Below are 10,519 nucleotides of genomic sequence, written 5' to 3' on the forward strand. Positions count from 1 at the left end.
GAAAACCAATCGCTTAATGAATTTTGTGTTGTAATCATGTAAGCAAGAAGATCACATACTGGTAATGAGAAATCTGCCATCACAGTGACTTAAAAAAAAATTAAATAAATAAATAAATTCTTATTGATCTCACAAGCAAATGCCTGTACACTATAGCCACGTGATCGTATAACGAAGGTGTGCTGTATTTCTTACACTAACTACCAAGCGCAGGGTATATACAGTATATAGTTTTATGTTTTCAATGCGTTCCTCTCATCAACAGCAACAACCTTTTCCTTTACCATTTCCTTAGTTTGATGAAGTTAAATTAATGCTTAAAACTGCCAACTTCACTGTCTCATTTTTCTTCCATGCAGTCTGACTGGGTTAGATGAGGTTAAATTAATGCTTTGGGGGGTCTGAAGAGCAAAGGCACCCAGTTAGGCTAAGTCAGATGAGGTTAGGTTTGGATAAACCATGGTTTTTCTTATTTGTTATGCAAATCATGTGACATTAACCATCATTTTCCTGTGAAAATACTTTTCTCTGCATGGGTTCCCATGTTCAATAAAGGGACGGGGGAGGCAGGAAAAACTGGGAAATGAGGCAATCCCAAAAGAAAAGTCAAAATCAAATGAACCACAAAAAATTATCAGAAAACCCATCTTTTATCCACAAAATTGTCTGCCTGAAAGAAAAAACTTATTCTTTGAGAAATTATACTGGTCCCATCCATCCATTGCCAGACGCCATAATCCCGTACGGGGTGGCCATTTGACTCTGAGTTATTTGTTTTACAGGGAGGGGCACTAACCCTCCACCAACCCACTTGACACTTAGGGAGCACGTATGGTTTGGTTATATGGTTACCACCCAGCGCTGTAAATGGTTTCTTGGCTTACAGGAAACCATTTGGCTTGTCACTCAATGTAAAGCCACCTGTAACGGAAAGAAAAGCAATAAGTAGTGATAGGAAAGATGGGAGAAATAGGAAGAGAGGAGGGCAGGCACAGAAAAAGAATGATAAAGGCCAAGGAAGAAGTAGGCAGCACTACATCAAGTGAGTGGATGATGGTCGCCACCACCTACCACTCTAGGGGTCACAAAGTTGGAGGGTGATAACACTACAGTAAGTAGCATACAGAAGAAAAATAACAAAAAAAGAGCAGAAAAAGAAATTCCTTACCCATTTCAACAGGAAGAAATGCACAGGCACTGCCATCCCCTAACCCACCCCGTCTCGGCTGATTTCTCACCAATGCCCCCCCCCCCCATCTCAGCAATTATTATTTTTTTTTTTTCTTGCTCAAACCTCCACATTTTGTGAGAAACATTGGAAAATACCTAAATATGTGCTTACCTGAGCTAGTGCGCTATGCTGGTCTCCCTCTGAACGCCTGGTACCATCTTCTCTGGGCGCTTGCTGCTTCTGTCACATTTTCTATGGCAGGGGTAACGATTGCAAACCACTCAGACTAGGTAGAAATTTATTCATTTGGTGTGAATTTATATGTAGTATATGTAACAGAAGAAGGGGAGGATGGGAGGAAGTAGTATATGCAAGGAGGGTGGAAAAGTTACAAGAGGATGAGAAAAAGGCAGAATATAAGAGAGAAGTGGAGGAGCAATTGGGTAAATATGGATTGGAGCAGATGGGGGACATGGAAAGTGTGTGCAAGATATTCACAGAAGAAATCTGTGCAGCATGTGAGGTGGTGTGTGGGGTGAACAGAAGACGAAAGGGGGTGCAAGGAACCGCATGGTGGAATGAAGAGGTGAGATAGGCCGTGGTACAAAAGAAGAAAGCATATAATGAGTGGATGAGAAACAGAGGTGTCGAAGAAGTTGAGAGATGAAAGAAAGAGTTATATGTAGAAAGGAAGAATGATGTGAAATAATTAGTAAGAAAGAGTAAGAAGAGAGTGGAGGAGGAATTTCGAAGGAATTTGAGTGTAAAGTGGAGTAAATGTAAGAAAATGTTCTGGAAAGAGGTAAAGAAAGTTAGACGGGGTGGCAAAGAAGTTAGTTGGGGAGTGAAAGATTAAAATGGTAGATTACTACTAGGGACGAGAGAAAAAGTGAGCAGATGGAGAGAACACTTTAAGGAACTGTTGAACATAGAGAATGAATGCAATGTGAGTATAAGTGGCTGGGGAATGGCTGGGAGTAGGAGGGAGGTGAGATGACAAGAAGAAATCAGTATGATGGAAGTTGCAGAGGCAATGAAGAGAGTCAAAATGGGGAAAGCCCCAGGAATTGATAGAGTGTGTGGTGAAATGCTGAAGCATAGGGGAGAGATGGTAGCAGAATGGATGTGGAAGATGTGCAGATTGGCCTGGGAGGAAGGTAGAGTTCCAGAGGATTGGAAGTCAGGCTGGCCTGGGAGGAAGGTAGAGTTCCAGAGGATTGGAAGTCAGGCATAATTATTCCCTTGTACAAAGGAAAAGGAGCAAAAGAAGCATGTGGTAATCATAGGGACATTTGTTTTCTTAGTCTATTAGGAAAAGTATATGGTAGGATACTTACTGACAGAGTTAGGGAAATAACAGAGGAATTAGTTGGAGAAGAACAGGGAGGTTTTAGGAAGGGAAGAGGTTGTGTAGATCAGACATTCATTCTTAGATCTTTTAGTGGAAAAGTTTCTAGAGAAGGGAAAGAAGTTGTATGCAGCCTTCATGGATTTGGAGAATACATATGACTGGTGGATAGACAAGGATTGTGTAAAGTATTAAGAATATATGGAGGAGATGGGAAGTTGTTGAATGCTGTGAAGAGTATGTATGAGGGTGCTAAGGCTGCAGTGCATGTGGATAGTGAACAGAGTGAATTTTTCTACTTGAAGGTTGGATTGAAACAGGGATGTGTCATGTCTCCATGGTTGTTCAATTTGCATATGGATGGGGTTATGAAAGAGATACAAGGTAGGGGAGTGGATGTTGGAGTGTCCCAAAAGAGAGAGGGCAGTGGATGTTGGAGTGGCCCTAATGAGAGAGGGCAGTGTTTGGAAACTCCCTGTACTGTTGTTGCAGATGATACTGTGTTGTTCAGTGAAGATGAAGGGGAGTTGCAAGGCTTAGCGGATGAGTCTGGGAGAGTATGGAAGAAACGGAATCTAAAGGTGAATGTAGCGAAGCATAAAGTTATGGTCTTCAAGAGAAGTGAAGCCAGTGAATGTACAGTGAGGTTGGATGAGGAGGAAATGGAAAATGTGAGTACGTTTAAGTACTTTGGTAGTGTGATGAGTAAGGATGGAAGTTTGGAGGGTGAAGTGCTTGAAAGGGTACAACAAGGAAGAATGGTTGCTGGTTCCTTGAAATAAGTGAACAGAAACAGGTAAGTGAGCAGGGAAGTGAAAAAGTTACTACATGACAGTATTGTGACACCAACTCTAACGTATGGAAGTGAAGCTTGGACCTTCTTGGAGGGACAGAAGTTAAGAATGAGAACGTTGGAAATGAGTTATTTGAGAGGAGCCTGTGGAGCCACATGGAGAGACAGACTGATGAATGAGGATGTGAAGGAGCGTTGTGGTGTGGATGTGGATGTGATAGAAGGCATTAGGAAAAACATACTGAGGTGGTTTGGCCATGTGGAGAGGATGGAGAGTGAGAGACTGATGAGGAGAGTGTATGTGAGTGAGGTGGAGGGTGGGAGAGGGAGGGGGAGGCCAAGGATGAGATGAAGGGATGGAGTGGAGAGGTATATGAGAGAGGAGGGTGTGAGCTGGGAGCAGGGCAGTGAAATGGTGGGGGACAGGGTGACATGGAGGCGATGTGTTTGTGGCCACCCCTTACAGGATTAAGGCGTCTGGCAATAGATAGATATACAGCCAAAAAAATATTGGTTTTCACACAATAATATAGGTGATATAAGCAGTGTTTCATTCACTGAACACAGCAAAATCGCCAAATTCTTGCACAACTGACTCACTCTGACTGCTGTTTCAACTTACTTTATACTTTTCCACAAACATTATACCATTCTCCACCTTATATAACTGTTATCACATATTTACAGTCCTTACTATTATAGGGAGTGTCATATATCACAAATACACTCAGTATCAGTAATGTACTAAGGTGTGGTATTCCTTGAAACAGGGATGTATGCACAATCCAACGTTGCATTCAACACACTCGTATCTCGATTCTTTTCTCTGAGTGGTTGCTCTGACTTTGGTGTGACTGCATACGTGACAGCGGCGCTGGGGTCTAGAACGGTTTGGTTGAGGAGGGATAGTGCTGGGGAAGTGGCATCCGGAGAGGCGTAGGGGAGTCTGGCCAGCAGCGGCGGGGCGGGGGCGGTGGTGGGGCCTGTCTTCTGCATACTTGGAGATAATTTCCCGGGACAACTCCCTCACAAACCCCTCGAAGGGCACCCGTAGTCAAGGCGTGGAGGTGGTGGGCGTTGAGGACCGTGATGTCCAGCAAGTGGAAGAACAGCTCTTTGTACCACTTCATCGTGGTCCTGGCACAATCCAAACTGGAAATCATGGTGTCAGACTGGTCAACCTGCTTCATATTGACATTGTAATCAATTACTGATTCTGGTTTCCAAACATGGGGCCTCCTCTCGCTACAGTAATCCACAGAGTCGTTGCGGTGCATCAGTGGGCGGTGTACCGTCGACAGGAGGAAGACTTCCTTGTTGTGGTTCCAGACAGTGGCAAGGATGTTATTTGCCTTGAAAAATACCACCTCGTTCTTGTCAAGCTTCCTTCCAACTTTGACCATATGCCAATGATTTTTCTTGACTGTGCCACAGACTCCGGTGTGGTGAAGGTGGAGGTACCGAGCAAGAAGGGGGCTAGTGTACCAGTTGGCCAGATACAAGACATGACCACGATGAAGGTACCCCTTAATCATGGACTTCACCACGGCCTCTGAGAGTCCTACACTCCCATCTTCTGTTATGTCTGTCTGTGTACCGGTGTGCAAGACTATGTCTTGCACATAACCAGTCTTACAGTCACACATAACAAAGATCTTGAACTCAAACCGGTGTCTCTTGCTGGGTATGTACTGGCGAAAAGCAATGTTGCCTCTCCACAACATGAGACTTTCATCTATGACCAAGTCTCTGTAAGGATAGAAGGATGAGCGGAACTTTTCCCGTAGGTGATCAAATACCATCCTTATTCTCCTCATTCTATCACTGTTATTGGCATTAGCAGGGTCCTCTACATCGTAAAAGTGGAGGCGGCTCAGAATATGTTGAAATCTATTACGACCAATTACCTTGCCAAAGAAAGGTGTGTTGATCATAGGGTCCGTAGACCAGTATGCTGGAATTTGGTGTTTCTTTACAATACCCATCAAGAGAACCAGGGCAAAGAAGAGGAACATCTCACCTGTGGTTGCTGGGTGGTCATACCGTTGGAAGTACCTGCTCGTTGTTCCTTCACGTTCACTTTTGCAGTGCTGGCTGCTAGCGAAAGTGTTGGTCTGCTCCACAATACGCTCCACAAACTCCTCGCTGAAGTATAGGTGGAAGAAATCCAGCCTGGTGGAGCCTGCATGGAGGCCAGGTGCTGTACATCCAGACCGACACTCTTCCGTGAAGCGGTGAATGATGGGAGTGAAATCACTCCCATCTTCCCAGTCCCAAGACACACCACCATCCCCATCCTCGCCTTCATCGGGATGGGGAGGGTGCCCCTCCCCACTCACACTCCTCTTCCATCTCCCTTTTCCCTTCCTCTTTCTCTTCCTTTTGCTTCCTTTCCCCACATCACGGGGCTGTGGGAAGGAAGCAAAGGAAGCTTGCAAAGGGAAAGAGGTGCTTGGGTGGAGCTGCTCCCCACCTGCTTGCTCCCCAGGTGCACCACGTGGTCGCCCAGGAGCTGCCTCCCTGCCACCATCACTTTCCCTTTCACTACTCGCATCTGCCCCACCACTTACGCCTTCCCCAGACAAAGCACTAGGCCCATACCTTATTTTTCCCCTCGCCGCCCCTTCAGTTCCCTGCGGCAAAATCCTCTCCCTCCCCAACCATGAGGGAACACCACAACCTATGGCTCCGTCCTCGTCCTCGTCAGACTCTTTGTCCACAGGATGGAGAAAAGTGCCTGCAGGTGGTTGGGGTCCAGGCGGGGCTTCCCTGGCCCTACGGTACCCAATATACTGCACCTTCCTTGGCAACGGTACCTCCTCATCACTGCTGCTTGTTTCTTCCTCCAGCACCACGTAATCTTTGTCCTCTACATTATCATCGATTGGGGAATCACTCTCACCAGTGAAGGCATCAAGGGTGGCTTGAATTTCGTCGTCGGAGAGACCGTGGCACGACATGTCTTTACTGGGTCCCTGCTAACAGGTGAGTTGCCAAGGCAATGGCGTGCAGGGATCACGCGGGGTCAGGCAGTGTAGCCGCCTGGCAGCTGGTACAAGATGGTCTCCCACATATGCCTACCAAAAATCACCTCTGAAACTTGAAAAATGTGCAGATGATGGACCTCGCAATTGCAGAACGTGCTGGTACGTCGTCAGGATTGAGCGTGAAAAAAAGTTGTGATGTATCCATATGTCATCGGGAAGCCACGGGTTAAAGTCCTTCAGTCCTTCAGTACGCTGCACGGCCCATCTTGGAGAATGGTTCTGAGCATCGACCAGAGGTCTTCATTTGAGGGTCATCGCTGGTTCACTGAGGTGTGGCTTTTGAATTGGCACTTACTCAGAATGTCCTGCCAAAAAGGAAAAACAGCATTAGGTCTTTTTGAAAGGCTAAGAGAATATGGTTTTTTTATAGCCTAATTTTCCTAGTTCCCACCAGCCTTTGGTCCTCAACATGTATCTTACCACATTTATCTGATGCCTAATTTGACTCATGTTACCAAAGCAAAACTTCTCTGATGCTGTGCGCCAAAATAAATGTGTTCCTCCCATACAACCAATATTAAATATGCTGATGCCAGACTATGAGGAGTCTGGTGACGGCCGAGAGAAGACGTGCTCAGTTGACCTCTGTTATTAGGTCATTAATTTTTTTTGCTGTATTCTACATAATTCAGTGAATTTTATACTGGCGTACAATATTTGAATGGTAAGGCAGCCTTGAGAATGTAAATACAAACTGCTGAAGTGAATAGTTCCAAGAATAGAAAGCACAGAAGGTGTCATGAGTAAACATCAACAAGGAATGGTGGGTGGTGACGCCAATGGTAAGCAAGGAGTGATACACTGGTGCGGGATCTGCAAGGATAATGTGAGTCAGGATGATGATGCAATGAGGTGTAATCTTTGTGAAATTTGGTACCACATTCCTTGTGAGGGCTTAGATAAGGATGTTTACCAATTTTTGGAGTCATGAAGAGGTACTTCATTGGTATTATAACAAGCGTTTGGGGTGGTCACAAACAAATGGCGGGGGACAGGGCGACTTGGAGGCGATTTGTTTGTGGCCACCCCAAACGGGATTGAGGCGTCTGGCAATAGATAGATAGATAGTAATGCTAAATCAAGCTTGATTTTGTCCCATGTACCAACAGTTTCCAAGAGGAGGGATGCAACAGAGGCTAGGTTGACAGCACTCAAGGAGGATTCTGAAAAGAAATATGAGAAAGTTATGAGGGAAATATCAGTCAAGGTAAAAGTTAGTAATGGGAATACACCAGATTTGGAGACTTTCAGGAATGCTCTCCAGAAAGGAGCCAGAAAAATTCAGCAACAAAATGTACAAAAATCTCAAGTTATGGAAGGTGGATTAATCAATAAAACTGCAACTCATATTCCAAACAGGATGGAAAGAAAGAACAATTTGATGATTTACGACGTACCATTGCAGGTAACAGATGACTTACACCTTAATCTTACATCAGAAAAAATAAAGCATAGGTTACCATACTAATTTTCCATGAAGTGTGCGATGAAATGGGAGTAGAGATTTATGAAGATGATGTCACTGAGGCGAAAAGAGTTGGGAGGTATAACTGTGCGAGTGGTGATGCAAATGCCAGTGTTGCAGGGAATTCTAAGGCTAGGGGGAGGCCTATATTGGTTACCCTCAGAAACAGAGTGAAGGAAAAGGTGCTGAGAAATGCTTATAAGTTAAAGGAATCTAAAAATGAAGTAATACGGAGGGTGATTCTCTTCCATGATATAAATAAGGAATGAAGGCAGAGGGATACAGAACTCTGGGAGGAGGCAAAACATAAAAATGAGTCAACAGGAAATTGGGTTGGGAAATTTATATGTGGCGATAGGAGATCCCTAGGACAGAGATCTGGTGAGGGTGAGGAGCAAAAGCTCAGAAGATAGGGCAAAGACATCTGCAAGAAACAGTGTGAAGCTGAGAGCAGTCACAAAGGAAGAAACGAGGACTGTTACAGAAGGAGTGAAACAGCCAGAAAATCTTCAAGCAGAGAAGTATGTCCAGCATCTGTAAATAATGTACACAATAAGTTTAAATAATGTTTAGCAATGCTGATGTGTTTTCTCCAGATAAAGTATGTGAACTACAAGCCAGAATTAGAGAAAGCAAAGTCAGTTCCCACATTACTGCCTGACAAGTAATTAGACCTAAGAATTAGCTACAGCTTTGTAAGGATGTTGGTGGAATATACTGTAACTTAGATAGCTATGAAATGACCGATAATAATATAATTAATGTTGAAGAGGGAAGAGGACTGCTTATTTTAGAAAAGATGTGTCATTTAATGAGATTATCATTAGGCAACAGAATTGTGAATGTGTTTGTTTTGAAGTGAAGGATGATAAGGAATCTATATTAATTGCATCTATATACAGATGTCCAAGTGGTGACACGGAAGATAATGATAAACTTTGGAAGGTAATGCAAGACATAAATAATACTGATATAATATACATGATAATACGGTACTGGGGGATTTTAACCTAGCTACCTAATATTAACACGGAAAATTGCACTACTACAACATGAAGCAATAGTACCGAGTTCAGATTTATTAAGGCTGTGAGGGACTGTTTCTTGACCCAGCACATAAGGGAAGTTACAAGGCATAGAGGGGGGAATAAGGGAAGTGTATGAGACCTACTTTTTTGTAATGATGAGGAGATATTTGAGGATATGGATGTGGGTTGCTGCACCGGAAGGAGTGTTCATGCTTGTATACTGTAACTTATTTCTGTGATGTAGAAATTGAATAGAATTAATGCATAAGGTACACATACATGTATCAAAGAGCAAATTTCAACTTCATAAGGCAAAAACTGACAACAGACTAGAAAGTTTACATGGCAGGAAGTGATATTGATGAAATGTGGAACTGTTTCAAAATACGTGTAATGCTCAAGGAAGTACCGTAGTAGGCTAAGTGAGTGTGTACCAGTGAGAGAATTCAAGGATAACAGAACATCAAGGAAAAGAACAAACGAAGAACTTCCCATGAAGAGAAGATTGTAGAGAAAAAATAAAAAGGAAAAAGTGACTCTAGGCCTGTATGAAGCAAATCAGATTAAGGCAAACTGATGATAACTACAGTTAATAGCCGTGAATATTAAGAAGCAGAAAAAGAATACAGACAATGTAACAATCAAATCAGGAGTGAGACTAGAAAAGAACTGAAAAATAGGGAGCATAATATTGTGAAATGTGTCAAAGAGAATCCAAAAGTGTTTTTGAAGTATATTCAGCAGAAATTAACAAGAAAAACTGGTATCCCAGACCTCTGTGTAAATGAGGACAATATAAATAAGACAAGGACCGACAAAGGCAGATGTTTTGGCAAATTATTTTAGCAAAGTGTTTACTGATGAGCCAGATGGGGAAGTGCAGTACTCATTCTCCTAACTAGGGAAGTACCTACACTGTTCTCTGTGGAGTTTCCTATTTCATGTATATATAAAGCAAGGGATTAATAAACTCAAAAGAAATAATCTCCTGGATCAGATGGGTTTCACCCAAGAATTATCGAAGAGAGATTAGATCTGTTGGCAGAACCTTTGAAATTACTATCCAAGCAATCATTTAATAATGGACACGTACCAACACACTGGAAAACAGCTAATATTACAGCTTTATTCAAACAAGGCAACCATGTGACCCAGTGAACTACAGACCAGTGACTCTCACCAGTATTGTTTGTAAGTTGATGAGGTCTATAATCAGGGAAGGAATATATATATGAGGACAAAATTGTTCAGTAAAAAGCAGTTTGGTTTTCTACAAGGGAGTTCTACAGTTCGACAACGTATCAAGATAGCAGATCAGTGAACTCAGATTCTGGATGGAGGGGATGAAGTAGATATAACCTATTGTGATTTTATGAAGGCCTTTGACAAAGCAACGCACAGAAGACTGCTGGAGAAAATAAAAAGTTAAAATATACAGTAGGAGAAAAATATCTGGACTGGATAAAGGCTTTTCTTGCTGACAGGAAACAATGTGTAGTAGTAAATGGTCACAGGTCAGAGTGGCATGATGTCAGAAGTGGAGTTCCTCAAGGGTCAGTGCTTGGGGCGTTATTAATTACAATATAAATGACTTGCCAGAAGTTACAAAGAATGGGAGTGTGATATATGCAGATGATACTAAGTTTTACAGAAAAATTAAAAATCAG

This window comes from Coenobita brevimanus, chromosome 4 (genome assembly GCF_032717465.1).
Source record: "Coenobita brevimanus isolate Jiangsu-jjx chromosome 4, ASM3271746v2, whole genome shotgun sequence".
Lineage (NCBI taxonomy): Eukaryota > Metazoa > Arthropoda > Malacostraca > Decapoda > Coenobitidae > Coenobita > Coenobita brevimanus.